General features: G+C 46.2%; 1 protein-coding gene across 1 annotated transcript in view; it reads right to left on the reverse strand.

The window, feature by feature from the left end:
- The window catches only part of LOC127657520 (trafficking kinesin-binding protein 1-like), a 77,036-nt gene extending 64,138 nt beyond the window's left edge, over positions 1 to 12,898 (reverse strand). The window contains exon 1 of the mRNA XM_052146353.1: positions 12,719 to 12,898. The gene's annotated coding sequence lies outside the window, so the exon portion shown is untranslated. The remainder of the gene's footprint in view (positions 1 to 12,718) is intronic.
- Positions 12,899 to 13,336: the final 438 nt, after the last annotated feature.

Genomic DNA, 13,336 nt, shown 5'->3' on the forward strand with positions numbered 1-13,336 from the left:
AGCTACCCTACTGCCCACAGATCAATGCTGGTCTACACACATGCTCAGACAGATTACTGTTAAACTCACAAAATCAACGGATTGATTGACATGCTTTTACCTGATGAAAATGCACACTTTTGTAATGAAAATAATGAATACCCAATGCTGCAAATTGTGTAAAACAGACAGCCCAATGAATACTGCACAGTCTGAAAGTACATGCCATCTACACATGACAAGATCTTTGAAATGTAGAGTAAATTTGTTCAGGCCAGATTAGATTAGACCACTTGTGTTTAAGGAATGTACTTTTCAAAGCTTTAGGTTACTCAGGTAACCTTGGTACTCAGATAACATGAAGTGAGGCATCTCACTAAGGGAACGCCTCTGGCGTGACAAATTGTGGGAGCTCCAATGACACAATGTCTGTCAAGATTGACAGACCAATTGCTGCAGCCCTTAAGGAATCCCACCTCCCAAATATAAACCACAGCTACCTGTTGCTGCCTTATTCTCCATATATCTCTTCTCCGTGTGAACTGCAAGGAGGGCAATGATGTGAGATACCCAACTTCCTGTTATCAGAGAAGCGGGGTTTCATGAGTAACCTAAAGTTCTCCTTCTAATACTCGTTCGGTATCTCACTAAGGGATATAGACAACTCCCGAATTGCAGATATGCTGGCTGAAGCAAATGCCACAAGCAGAGATAACGCAGACCCTAACATTTGTACTAAATCACCCTTCCTGATATTCAGGATACGATATCAGATACAGAAGTATATGGCTCTGATTATGCATCCCCCCTTATACATTCAGTATGTATTTGTGCTTATTGTGTAGCATGTGGCATTCCCATCTCAGGGACAGTGAGCCATAGAAGACTAAGTATCATCCAGTCTATAAAATCTTAGAAATGCATGAGGAGATGACCAGCTCACCGCAGCACAAATCTCTTGGACAGAAATGCCCTTGAATAGCGCCCAAGACGTGGCCATACACCTGGTGGAGTGAGCCTGAAGTCCATCCGGGGGTGGACGATTAGAGCTATTATAACAACACAATCGCATCTACCACCAAATGAGAGTGCTAGCGAAAAATATGTTTTCCCTTATGAGAGTCAAACCATGAAATAAAAAACTGACTATTTTCCCGTCAAGCTCTTGTCTTTTGCACATACACACTCAAGAGTACGTACTGGGCACAAACAATGTAACCACTCTTCCTCCAGGGAGGAAAAAGTTTGTGGGTGAAAAGGAGAGCATTAAGGAGAGCAGCTCTAATGTGATACACTCTAGCGGTTAAAAGGGGAGCGGAGCACGTTCAGGACCACGGACAGGTCCAATGGCGGAACGACTGGTCTACAAACCGGTTGTGACCTCCGAGTGCATATCATAAAATGACATATAAGTGGGTGCTGACCCAAAGTGCCAGAGTCGATGCCCACATGACATGCTGATATAGCAGCCAAATAGACATTGACATGACCAAAATGTCTTGCAGAAAACACAATACATCTGTTAGCGAACACAAGTAAGGAACAATATGACTGACCATCGTTCAAACACTGCCCATTTGAGATCATAAAACTATTGCTCCTCTCACGCTCTGGACCGTTTCAATCAATATCGGGGCAAACCAGTTTGATTTAAGTTTAGCCTTTAACGGGCCAGGCCCAGAGAGCCAGCATCTGAGAAAAGGGATCAGTTTGAGTGAAAAATCTGTGCAAAACCTGATGATTATGATAGAATTACGATCCTGCATGTGAATTTTCACAGAGCATCTTAAGTACGTTAATGAAATAAAACCTGTTCTTTTGTACAAAATAAGTTAACATCATTAAATGTAACAAATTTGCTAATTTGATTACTGATCACAAAATTGTGTAAAATCTTAAATATTTCTTATATTATTTCATAAGTTTTTCAAAATCACACAGTGGGGTAATCACTAGTACACAAGCAACAGCGGGATAGAAGTCTTGTTTATTTATATGAAGTTTTTCACACCTGCATTCCAATCTACATCTTGATGTAATCCTTCCTTATGATCACGCAGTGCGTTTTCATCAGCTGAATGGGAGGCTAAACACTTTTAAAGTGTGACGAGGCTCACGCTGTTTGTGCAAGCCATTCGTACATCACAAGCCGATCAACTATTTACCCTTTTCGGTGAGTCGCACCTGCAAAATCCTAAAATTGTATTTCCAGGTTTCATTTATATTTTGAGTAGTCTCTGATTTTTCCTTTTTTAATCATTTAATGTAATTTTCTGTGTGACTGTGTTTAAAGAGGGTGTACCTGTATTCTGGATTGGAAATCTCAAGGATTAATAATTTTGTATTCCTTATTACATTAAGTGTTGTTCTGAAAACAAAAAGAAAGATGAAACACAGAATGTAGGCTGTCATCCGCACAGCCTGGCTGAAGCAAAGCGGGCACGTTTACTCGAGGGATTCACCGAACATGAAGTGCTGTGGGCTCATGATGCGCGAATGGCTTGCACGCACAACGCAAGTCTCGTCACAATTTAATAGTGTTTAAGCACCCATTCAGCTGATGAAAACAGGCTGCGTGATCATGAGGATGTATTACATAAAGATGTATATCAGAATATTGGTATGGAATTTAATAAATAAAATGGTCTACTTCTCTCACTGTTGCTGGCATGCCAATGATTATCCCGCTGTGTGCCAATGTTGGCACGCGTGCCATAGGTTGACGACCCCTGATAAAAAGTATTCCCTCTGGACAGCAAATCCATTCCCTTGTTCATTATGCCTGAAACATGCGTTGCGCTTAATGACAACTTCGTCATTTTGTGCTGCTCCACACAATCAGTTTCTCTGCCAAACTGGGAAGCTGGAATGAGCAGATTCCCCCTTGCCAATTTATATAGGCTATCACCATCGTGTTGTCTTATCTGATTCCAGAGAAAATTATCAAAATGCCTGAGAGCTTGAAAAAGAGAGCACCGTTAGCAGCTCCAGAATGTTTGTACTTTTCTCTAATTGCGGGAGTCCAAACACCTATCACTGTTCTGCCCTCAAACACAGCGCCCCAACCTGTGAGAGAAGCATCTGTCGTCACCACATTTTGCGCTTGGCCGTCAGCACAACCACAGTCACAGATTGATCGACTTGAAAGAATGCATGAACCATTCTCCAATAAAGAAGTAAGTTTATGCATTCTGACAAGACGATCATTCTGTGACTGTGGCTGCGCTGACGGCCGAGCGGAATGGCGCTGTCCAGTTCTGAAATTCCCTCATTCGCAATAACCTCAGGGAAATCACGGCAGGAGATAAAGGTGCAAAAAGCACAAAGCTGAATGGAGTTCAGTCTGTGCCCCAGATAAAATGTGTCACCAGTGTGTTTGTATTTCATACGATTAAATTGTCCAGATAAGCAGACACCCTGATACCCACATTTCTTAGCGGTATCAGAGCTGACTCGATGCATTTGGTAAAAACCCGAGCTGCTAGACATAGTCAGAAAGGAATTTTCACGTACTCGTAGATTCTGCCCTGATAAGCAAAGCTAAGGTATTTCCTGTGAGTAGGAAAAAATGATATGTGAAAATACATGTCTTGAAGATCTATTGATGTAAACCAGTCTCTGTAATGTATCGAATGAGACAGAGTTCTGAGCGTGAGCATTTCAACTGTTTGAGGTGTTTGTTGAGGAAATGTACTATACTGGACCTGTAGTACAATGGGACTGAGACCTCCCCCTCTTTTAGGAATAACAAAATACCAGGAATTAAAACCCTGATGCCGTTTTTCCAACGGTATCATTCTTATCACTCGCTTGCTCAGTAAAGAGGATATTTCTTCCTCTAATACCCAAGCTGAATCCTCCTGAGCCGCTGATATAACCACTCCACTGAAAAGAGGTGGCTTAACAGCGAATTGAAGCCTTTAGCCCCGCTTTACTGTGTTTTAAACCCAGGGAAGAACTGCGTATGCGCATCAGTTCTTGGCATGAGCAGGGAACGGGCCTTTACCATCTCCGCTCACTAGTGGTGGGGTGGTGCCATCAAGTGGCAAAGAGGAGAGCTGCGATAGGAGCCTAGGAGTGATAGATATGCTTATTGGTTTTATAATTTATTAGTTTTTTTTGTTTTTACACACCACTGTGCCCTCGGCCCTCAGCCTGGATGCAACAGAGAACCATTTATTATTGTATGACTGCTTGTGCAAACTTCCTCTTTTGCCCTCAGAACAAACCCCATGGTTGGAAGGTGAAGAGAACTTATGGGGGACACTAAAGGAACCTGTACAACCGCTCCACACATTATTGGCAGTAGAACACTCAAACTTTCTGCAGTTTGAACCATATTTGTAGACATATCCCTTCTCCATTTCCCTGCTGGAGGGAGAAAGGTGTTGGTCTCATAAGAGACTGGAACAGAGAAGCCCTGGGTGCTGACCCCTCCTGGCAAATCTGTCTGACCTCAGGTCACCCACCTTTTCTTCCCCCCTGAGGGTTAGCAGGACAGTGCTTTGCAGCTGCACCCAAAAAGGACTGTTTGGGTTTGGAGTGGCCCGGTTTCTGTTATGGAGCCATATTACCAGGTTGTTGAGACGGGTTAGAGAATGCTGGTAGACAGACTGTCCTCTTCTCTCAGAGGGCCTGAAACCTCCTCAGTTCATCTGGAAAGATCACAGAGTGGGCTTTCTTGGGAGACAAACTTTGAACGCCTCTTCCTCCTTCCGAATGTCACACAGTTTGCACATTGCTGAAACTGTGGGGCCAAAAACAGCTTTAAAGTCCATGGGGGCATCCATGGACATTTTTCTTCATCTGAAAGTCCTGACAGACTCAGCCACAAAGCTCTGTCTCCCACAACAGCCAAGCTCATGTTTTGCTCACAGATCTGAACTGTGCAAAGTGACGAGCACAAATTCAGATCTGCGATTATGAAAATCTCCTCCCAAGTGCTAGGTTGGGAGAACACAAATCCAACTGACGTCCCATTTTGTCTAATAACTAGTGAGGATAGACATCGCGTTCAGAGCCTGAACCGCTAATGCCGAGGATCTGTATACTTTTTGAAAATTATAGGCTACAAAGAACTCTGTGTTTCCAGTCAATGAAGCCCCGGCTGAAGAAAAAGTTGACCAGCAGCTCGGGTTCAAGTGGTTTGTAACAGAGACTTCCACGGGAGAAGTCCTGAATATCCAGTCTCGAGAAACCCTTAAAGGGTACCCGGTTAAAGACCCGGTGAGAAGGGTTTGTCCCAAAGTCTCTTCATTTTGGCCACACAATCCAGTAAGGGTGGAATAAATTGCCTCACTGGCAGGAGATGTGACGGGAGCCTTATCCCGTCATACTCAAACAACTCATGGGCCTTCCGGCTGGGTTGGCCACTCTAACAGCATTCTGGCTGCGGCCCTGTGACAGACTTCAATTAGATCCAGATCAGCTTGCACAGGGGAAGGACAAATTTGGGGGGAGATTAGCATCCATGTCATCAACTCCCTCTCCCATTAACCGTTCTTCAAACAGTGGGGGAAGAGCTTAAAATGCCTTGTCCATCAACTAACCCCATGTGAACGGGCTTCGAGAACTACCCATTAATTCTCCCACGAGCTGTCCCGAGCTCCGCCTTCCGAGCCTCCCAAGCTTTCCAGAGCTCCGCCTTCCGAGCTTTCCAGAGCTCCGCCTCCCGAGCTTTCCAGAGCTCCGCCTCCCGAGCTTCCTAGTGCTCCGCCTCTCAAGTCTCTCGAGTCTTCTTGGGCTCCTCCTCCCGAGCCTCCCAGCGCTCCGCCTCCCAGGCCTCTCGAGCCTTCCAGGGCTCCGCCCCCCGAGCCTCCTATGGCTCCGTCTCTCGAGCCTCCCAGGGCTCCGCCTCTCAGGCCTCTCGAGCCTTCCAGGGCTCCGCCTTCCGAGCTTTCCAGAGCTCCGCCTCCCGAGCTTTCCAGAGCTCCGCCTCCCGAGCTTCCTAGGGCTCCGCCTCTCAAGTCTCTCGAGTCTTCTTGGGCTCCGCCTCCCAGGCCTCTCGAGCCTTCCAGGGCTCCGCCCCCCGAGCCTCCTACGGCTCCGTCTCTCGAGCCTCCCAGGGCTCCGCCTCTCAGGCCTCTCGAGCCTTCCAGGGCTCCGCCTTCCGAGCTTTCCAGAGCTCCGCCTCCCGAGCTCCGCCTCCCGAGCTTCCTAGGGCTCCGCCTCTCAAGTCTCTCGAGTCTTCTTGGGCTCCTCCTCCCGAGCCTCCCAGGGCTCCGCCTCCCAGGCCTCTCGAGCCTTCCAGGGCTCCGCCCCCCGAGCCTCCTACGGCTCCAGTCTCTCGAGCCTCCCAGGGCTCCGCCTCTCAGGCCTCCCAGGGCTCCGCCCCTCAGGCCTCTCGAGCCTCCCAGGGCTCCGCCCCTCAGGCCTCTCGAGCCTCCCAGGGCTCCACCCCTCAAGCCTCTCGAGCCTTCCAGGGCCCCGCCTCTCAGGCCTCTCGAGCCTTCCAGGGCCCCGCCTCTCAGGTCTCTCGAGCCTTCCAGGGCTCCGCCCCTCAAGCCTTTTGAGCCTCCTACGGCTCCACCTCCCGAGCCTCCAAAAGCTCTGCCCCCAGAGACTCCAGAACCTACCAGGTCTTCGCCTCTGAAAAATCCGACAGCTCTGCCTCTCGAGTCTCTCGAGCCTCTCAAGGCTCCGCCTCTCGAGCCTCCTACGGCTCCGCCCCCCGAGCCTCCTATTGCTCTGCCCCTCAAGTCTCTCGAGCCTTCCAGGGCTCCACCCCTCAAGCCTCTCGAGCCTTCCAGGGCTCTGCCCCCCCGAGCCTCCTACGGCTCCGTCTCCCGAGTCTCCTACGGCTCTGCTCTCAGAGACCCCAGAGCCTTCTAGGGCTCCGCCTTTGAAACCTTCTACGGTGCCGCCTTCCTCGGCTCAGCCTCCAGAGCCTCCCATGGCTCCGCCTCTCGAGCCACCCGAGCCTCCGACGGCTCCGCCCTCAGAGCCTCCCGAGCCTCCTACGGCTCCGCCTCCAGAGCCTCCTACGGCTCTGCCCCCAGAGCCTCCTACGGCTCTGCCCCCAGAGACTCCAGAGCCTTCCAGGTCTCCGCTCCTAAAGCCTCCTACGGCGCCGCCTACCTCGGCTCCGCCCTCTGAGCCTCCCGAGCCTCCTACGGCTCCGCCTCCAGAGCCTCCTACGGCTCCGCCTCCAGAGCCTCCTATGGCTCTGCCCCCAGAGACTCCAGAGCCTTCCAGGTCTCCGCTCCTAAAGCCTCCTACGGGGCCGCCTACCTCGGCTCCGCCCTCTGAGCCTCCCGAGCCTCCTACGGCTCTGCCCCCCGAGACTCCAGAGCCTTCCAGGTCTCCGCACCTAAAGCCTCCTACGGCGCCGCCTACCTCGGCTCCGCCTCCTGAGCCTCCTTCAGCTCCACCTACAGAGCCTCCCTCTGCTCCGCCTTCTGAGCCTTCTAAGCCATCACCTCCCTCGGCTTTGCCTCCCGAGCCTCCCTCGGCTCCGCCTCAGAGGTCCTCCTTGGCGCCGCCTCACGCGGCTCCGCCGGCCTCCCCAGTGGCCACTCCTCCTCCCAGGCCCCCTGAACCGGTCCTTGCCCCTCAGCCATCTCCTAGGCCACCAAAACCGGCCTCTGGCCTATGGCCACCTCCCAGGTCCCCTGAACCGGCCCTTGCCCCACGGCCATCTCCTAGGCCACCAAAACCGGCCTCTGTCCTGTGGCCACCTCCCAGGTCCCCTGAACCGGCCCTTGGCCTCGCGGTCATCTCCCAGGCCACCAAAACCGACCTCTGTCCTGTGGCCTCCTCCCAGGCCCCCCAGGTCTCATTTCCCCTTGTGCCCCCACGGACTGCCTAATTGCCTCTTGTGCCCCCGTGGACTGCCTAATTTCCCCTTGTGCCCCCACGGACTGCCTAATTGCCCCTTGTGCCCCCGTGGACTGCCTAATTTCCCCTTGTGCCCCCACGGACTGCCTAATTGCCCCTTGTGCCCCCGCGGACTGCCTAATTGCCCCTTGTGCCCCCACGGACTGCCTAATTGCCCCTTGTGCCCCCACGGACTGCCTTAATTGCCCCTTGTGCCCCCGTGGACTGCCTAATTGCCCCTTGTGCCCGCGTGGACTGCCTAATTGCCCCTTGTGCCCCCGTGGACTGTCTATTTGTCCCTTGTGCCTCCTTGGATGGTCTCTGTGTCCCTTGTGCTCCCTTTCTTCTGTCTGTGTTCCCCCGGGTCTACCCCCTCACTCCTTGGATCTTTTGTTTTTGTTCTTCTTTGTGGGGTTTCTGTTTGCTATAGGACCGTCTGGAATCCGGTCCTTTTAGGGGGGGGTTATGTTACGTTCCTGTGTTGTCTGCCCTTTGTTTCACTTTCACGATTATTTCACGTTTCCTTGTTGTCCGCTCCGTATTTTCCATCCCACCCGTCACCGATCCCGGTCCATGTCACGTTTTCCCTGTTGTCCGCCCTGAGTCTCACTGTCCGTGTGTTAAACTACATTTCCCACAATTCCCGGCCTCCCTCACTGCCTGCACTCATCATTGTTTCCACCTGTGTCTCGTTCAGTCTCCACTTTGTCTGTGTATTTAAACCCTGGTTCTTTGTTTAGTCTCTGTCGATTGTTGTTTCGTTTCTTGCATGTTGTCAAGCCTGGTCCGTGTTCCCTACCTGAGTTCAGAGTTTGTTTCATCGTGTTTATATCTGTTTCGTTGTGCATCAGTTTCCTGTTTTCCCCTCGTGGACTTTTCTTTGTGTTTACCTTTTGTTTCTTGTTTGTTTATCTTAAATAAAATACCGCGTTTGGATCCGCACCTCTGTCTGTCTTGTCCTGCTTCCACACCCAGCATAACACCCTCCTGGGCTCTCAGGCACTTTGGCTTTGGCCATGCTAACACCCTCTTCAAACGGCAAGTCCACCACAATTTAAAAAACTCAGTAGCATAGAGCAGTGTATCAATAGAAAACTGTTTTCCCCATCTCTAAAAAGCAGGGTGAGTGCTGTAAATGTCAGGAAAAACATTTTCCAGCAAGCCATGTGCTAGTTTAATCTTTTTTTTTGTCCACAAACGAATTAAATTACCACTCGAAAATTACGTTCAGACGTTACCTTGCGGCTCCATCGAAGAACTGTTAAGCAATAATCCACAAATCCATATGCTGAGGACAGCTTCCGAAAATCTTCCATGGGGAAGAGAGTGCGAATGAGGCAGCAGCAGGTAGCTGTAGTTAATGTTAGGGAGGTGGGAATCCTTAAGGGCTGCAGCGATTGGTCTGTCATTGGAGCTTCCGCAATCGGTCACACCTGAGGCGTTCCCTCAGTGAGAACAAGTGAGTACCGAACAAGTGTTTGAAAGAGAACATATAACATTTTCTTTAAAACAATCAAAAGCTCCAACAAACTGAAGCCAATCTAACAAGAAAAAGTAAAGGAAAAGTAATCGATTTGTTAATTTATGTGTGAAATACCAGACAGAAGTTTACATACACTCAGGTTGAAGTCATTAAAAAATATATTTAACCACTCCACAAATGTAATATTAGCATAGTTTTGTTGTAATATTAGTCTACTGTGATCAGATACTGATCCAATCAAAGTTCCCATTGCAAAATGGAAAACACTACTTACATATCAGCCTACATTACAGCCTTTGGTAACAAACAATTCTCAGTCTTTTAACAAATTTTAAAAACACTGATGGATAATTCAAATGCTTTCTATCACTTCCACAGTCACAGGGTTTTTTCTCCATTTAAATTGGCCAACAACAAAGCAAAATTTGGGCTCGCTGAAGCAAATCTAATGATATTAATCTTGCGTCCGGTGCTTTGTATATGTTTCTCATTTCAAATGCATGAGAGAAGACTGGTTTCATGTGAGTGTAAATTATTAGAAGTCAATTATTAAAAAACAATATGTGGTTTCGGTGATCCGATCACAATCTGTTCACAATGTGTCTTGGGTGCATTTACACCTGTCATTTAATGTGGTCAAATGCAATCCCATAGCAATTTGAGCACCAAAAACGCATTTTAACGCAAGGGGTAAAGGGGGCCTAAGAGACACAATTCCAGCCTGACAGACTAACACTACAGCTATTTTTAACACACTGGGTGGAACAAACTTCTGACTCTGAGAGTGTTAGTGGGTCAGCTATTTCCAAAACTTATGACCAAGAGGAAAAAGGGTTTTATGCCAGTCTTATGAATTAAGTTTTAGAAGATTTTCCAATTCCCTAATAAATGATTTAATTTCTTGGGGTAATTTCTTTCCAACTGTCAGAAAAAGGCTAAACATCTGAGCAGCTGCACAAGATTAGTTGAAATGTGTCACATGACAATTATAATCAAGATCACGGTCACACAATCCAGGAGCAGCAGAAACACAAAGTTAATGACAGCACAGGTCTGGCATCAGTGTTTTCTCATGATTGCAGCATTCCAGAAGACAACATTTATGACTCATTTGTGGACTTGTTTCATAAAAAATGGAGCCAAAACTGCCGTGTGTATAGGCAGTCATCATAGCATTAGTCATGCTGAAAAACTGAAGTGAGTTACTGAGGGAGTCTTTCAAAAAGGCTTATTAGAAGCAACTAGTTACTTTTCAACTAGTTGACAGTTTTCATCCAAACATTACAATCCAGAACATTACACTAAATAGGCCTCATTCATGCTCTGTGGCTTTTAGTCCATGTCGAAGCAATCTATATGCAAGTGTACTCCTAAATCTTGTCGAAAACAGCAGATATACTGTAAACATTTCAAATGTTCTTTTTAGTGAAATCTGATCAAAAATATTTTACTCATTCTGCGCCACGCAGATTTTTAAAATCAAATTCTCTCTAGAGTGATAATGTCCCGCTCCCTAATACAACCCGCAACTAACTAGCAAGTAGCAAATCATGATTGTGAAATAACTAAAGCTTATTTAGCTTTAGTTTTTTACAACTCCATAAACTGGGCCTGAAAGTATTTGGGCCCAAATTTTTTAAAACTAACTAATATTCAATATTTTATAACTAACTAACAGAACAAATAATAATAAAAAAGAAATGGTAATAGACCTAATAAATAAACTGGCTGATATTTGGCCATATAGATATTATAGGCATCGGCAATAACTGTGCCCACTTAGGCGACTAACAGAACTTGTTTTCCTTGTGTTATGCACATTTTCAAACAAATTTGAGTGAATTTTGAGAGAACTGAGTGAAATTAGTAATTTTGTGGATGTATTTGCGACTGTAAATTCTAATATACTGTAAATAGTATTCATATTATACAGTATCTGCCATCCTGCTTAGTAGATATTGCCAATAAGGGGGACTCAGGGCAAAAATGCCACAAAAAGCAACAAAAATATCCCTAAAACTCAAAATGCGGGGGCAAGAAATGCACCCATATTAATTTTTTTTTTTTTTTTTATATTTATAACACCTAATAAAGTTATTAAAATGTTATTCTAAACCTTGTTATACACATGTACACATGGCAGTTTTATTTTATGAAGGTAATATATTCTCAATACATTTTATAAAATTGAATTATTTGAATAAAAGAATAACACAGTATAGTTGTTTTGTAAGTTTAGAACAAAAAACATGCCTCAGAAAATCTAATCCAGATGGCAATTATTGCCACTTTATGAACATTTTCATCTCGGACACTGCCATCTGCCACTGAAAAACACTGACTGTTGCCTATAAACTAAACACTCCTCCATTTAACACTATATTCGACATATATTGTGTTATAACAACACAATCTGACAGTAATCTTAGAAACACATTCAGCCAAAGATAAAAACATTACACCCTGTTAGGGCTGGGCAATATATCGAATATTATTTATATAATCGAGATAATTTTGCTGACAATGTAAAACTGATCAATATCGTGAATATCGTGATGATTTTAATGTGCTTTAATTTGGCCATTAAGTTTCATAAAGAGCGCATCAGCAGACTAATTTCATGATCCTTCAGGGCTGCACAATTAATCAAAATAACAAAAATGAAGAGTTGGTCATTTGTGATCATTAATCCACAAAAGTCTATGATTTAAAGATAGATAAACACGGTCCGTGTGTGATTCAGAACAAACTGGAGACAAGCTGATGTGTGTGCACGTGCATGGCGGCGCTCTCAAATTTGTTCACGTGCATTCTGAAATCAAATTAATGCAGGTTCAAGCATTCCCACAATTCCAAACATTAGTAACAGTTACAAGTTATTATACAAATCTACAAACACGGCACAGAATAACAGAAGAGAAGGAGATTAAAGCATTTAAGGAAATGCAGAACATTGTAAACTGTCATACACATTTTTCACAGACTGATGACACATTTCTTCCTTATTTAGCAGAGTAAATCTAGCAAACGTTTTTATATGATAATTTTTTTTAAATATTGAGTGTAAGTTTATAAGTGTTATATTACCCTTGAATTAGTTTTTAAAAAAAATACCACAGCTGCAAGAGGGTTTCAATTACAGCTGCTGAGAGAGTGACCGTGCTATTGGTATTATACAACTTCACACATGTGAAGTGATAATTACGAGTACATCACATTGACTTGAGGCTGTCTACACTGGATGCATCAAAGCGAACGTTCCAAGCCTTTTATTTTTGTTGGCAGGACTAGTGCCAGCACAAGCAGCATAAAATAAAACATGATTTTAATGGGACGATTTGCTGTGCCGTGTTGTGCAGTTCCGCTTGTGTCTGGTGTAGACAGGGTGTTAGGACTTTACAGTGTGACAGTCCTGAACTTTTGACCTTTTTGCACTCTTACCTGTGATGGTTCCTGCATCTCTGCAAATCTTGAAGTCATCACTGATGGTGACCTTGCTTACATACTGCTCCTCCTGCTGGTGTGGAGCAGTGGTGGGTGGGGTGTAGCGGCGTTGGCAATGAGGATCAGGGTTTTGAGGGGAGATAGGTGCGGGTAGGGCTGAGGCTATGGCAGTGGGGGGCGATACCGAGGTGTCCAGCTTGACTGCTTTTCACAGGTCAACCCCAGGAGCCATAGGCCAGTCCCCAGCGAGAGCAGTCCAACCGGGTGTGCTTAAACTCTTAGTCAGCGAATCAAGACCATCTCTGACAGGACAGACCTGGGGTGCAAGACAGAAAGTTCAGAAATGATAAGTAAACAGGAGGCCTACAGTATTGGTATGTTCCAAAACTTAGTGAGATGCCGCGCTGTCTCCTGTCTCCTTACTGAAATGATGACTTATAAGAGCGATTTGGAATGCTCTACATAGGCAGCAGCTCTGTGCATCATTCAAATATCGCTCCTCACACGCAGCGCACAGGACACTTGACTCGCAATACAAGTGTTGTAAGAGAAAAAACGCGATTGCATAATTACGCACAACACACACACACACACACATTTTGGGGAAAAATAGTT

Source organism: Xyrauchen texanus, chromosome 17 (assembly GCF_025860055.1).
Source record: "Xyrauchen texanus isolate HMW12.3.18 chromosome 17, RBS_HiC_50CHRs, whole genome shotgun sequence".
Taxonomy (NCBI): Eukaryota; Metazoa; Chordata; class Actinopteri; order Cypriniformes; family Catostomidae; genus Xyrauchen; species Xyrauchen texanus.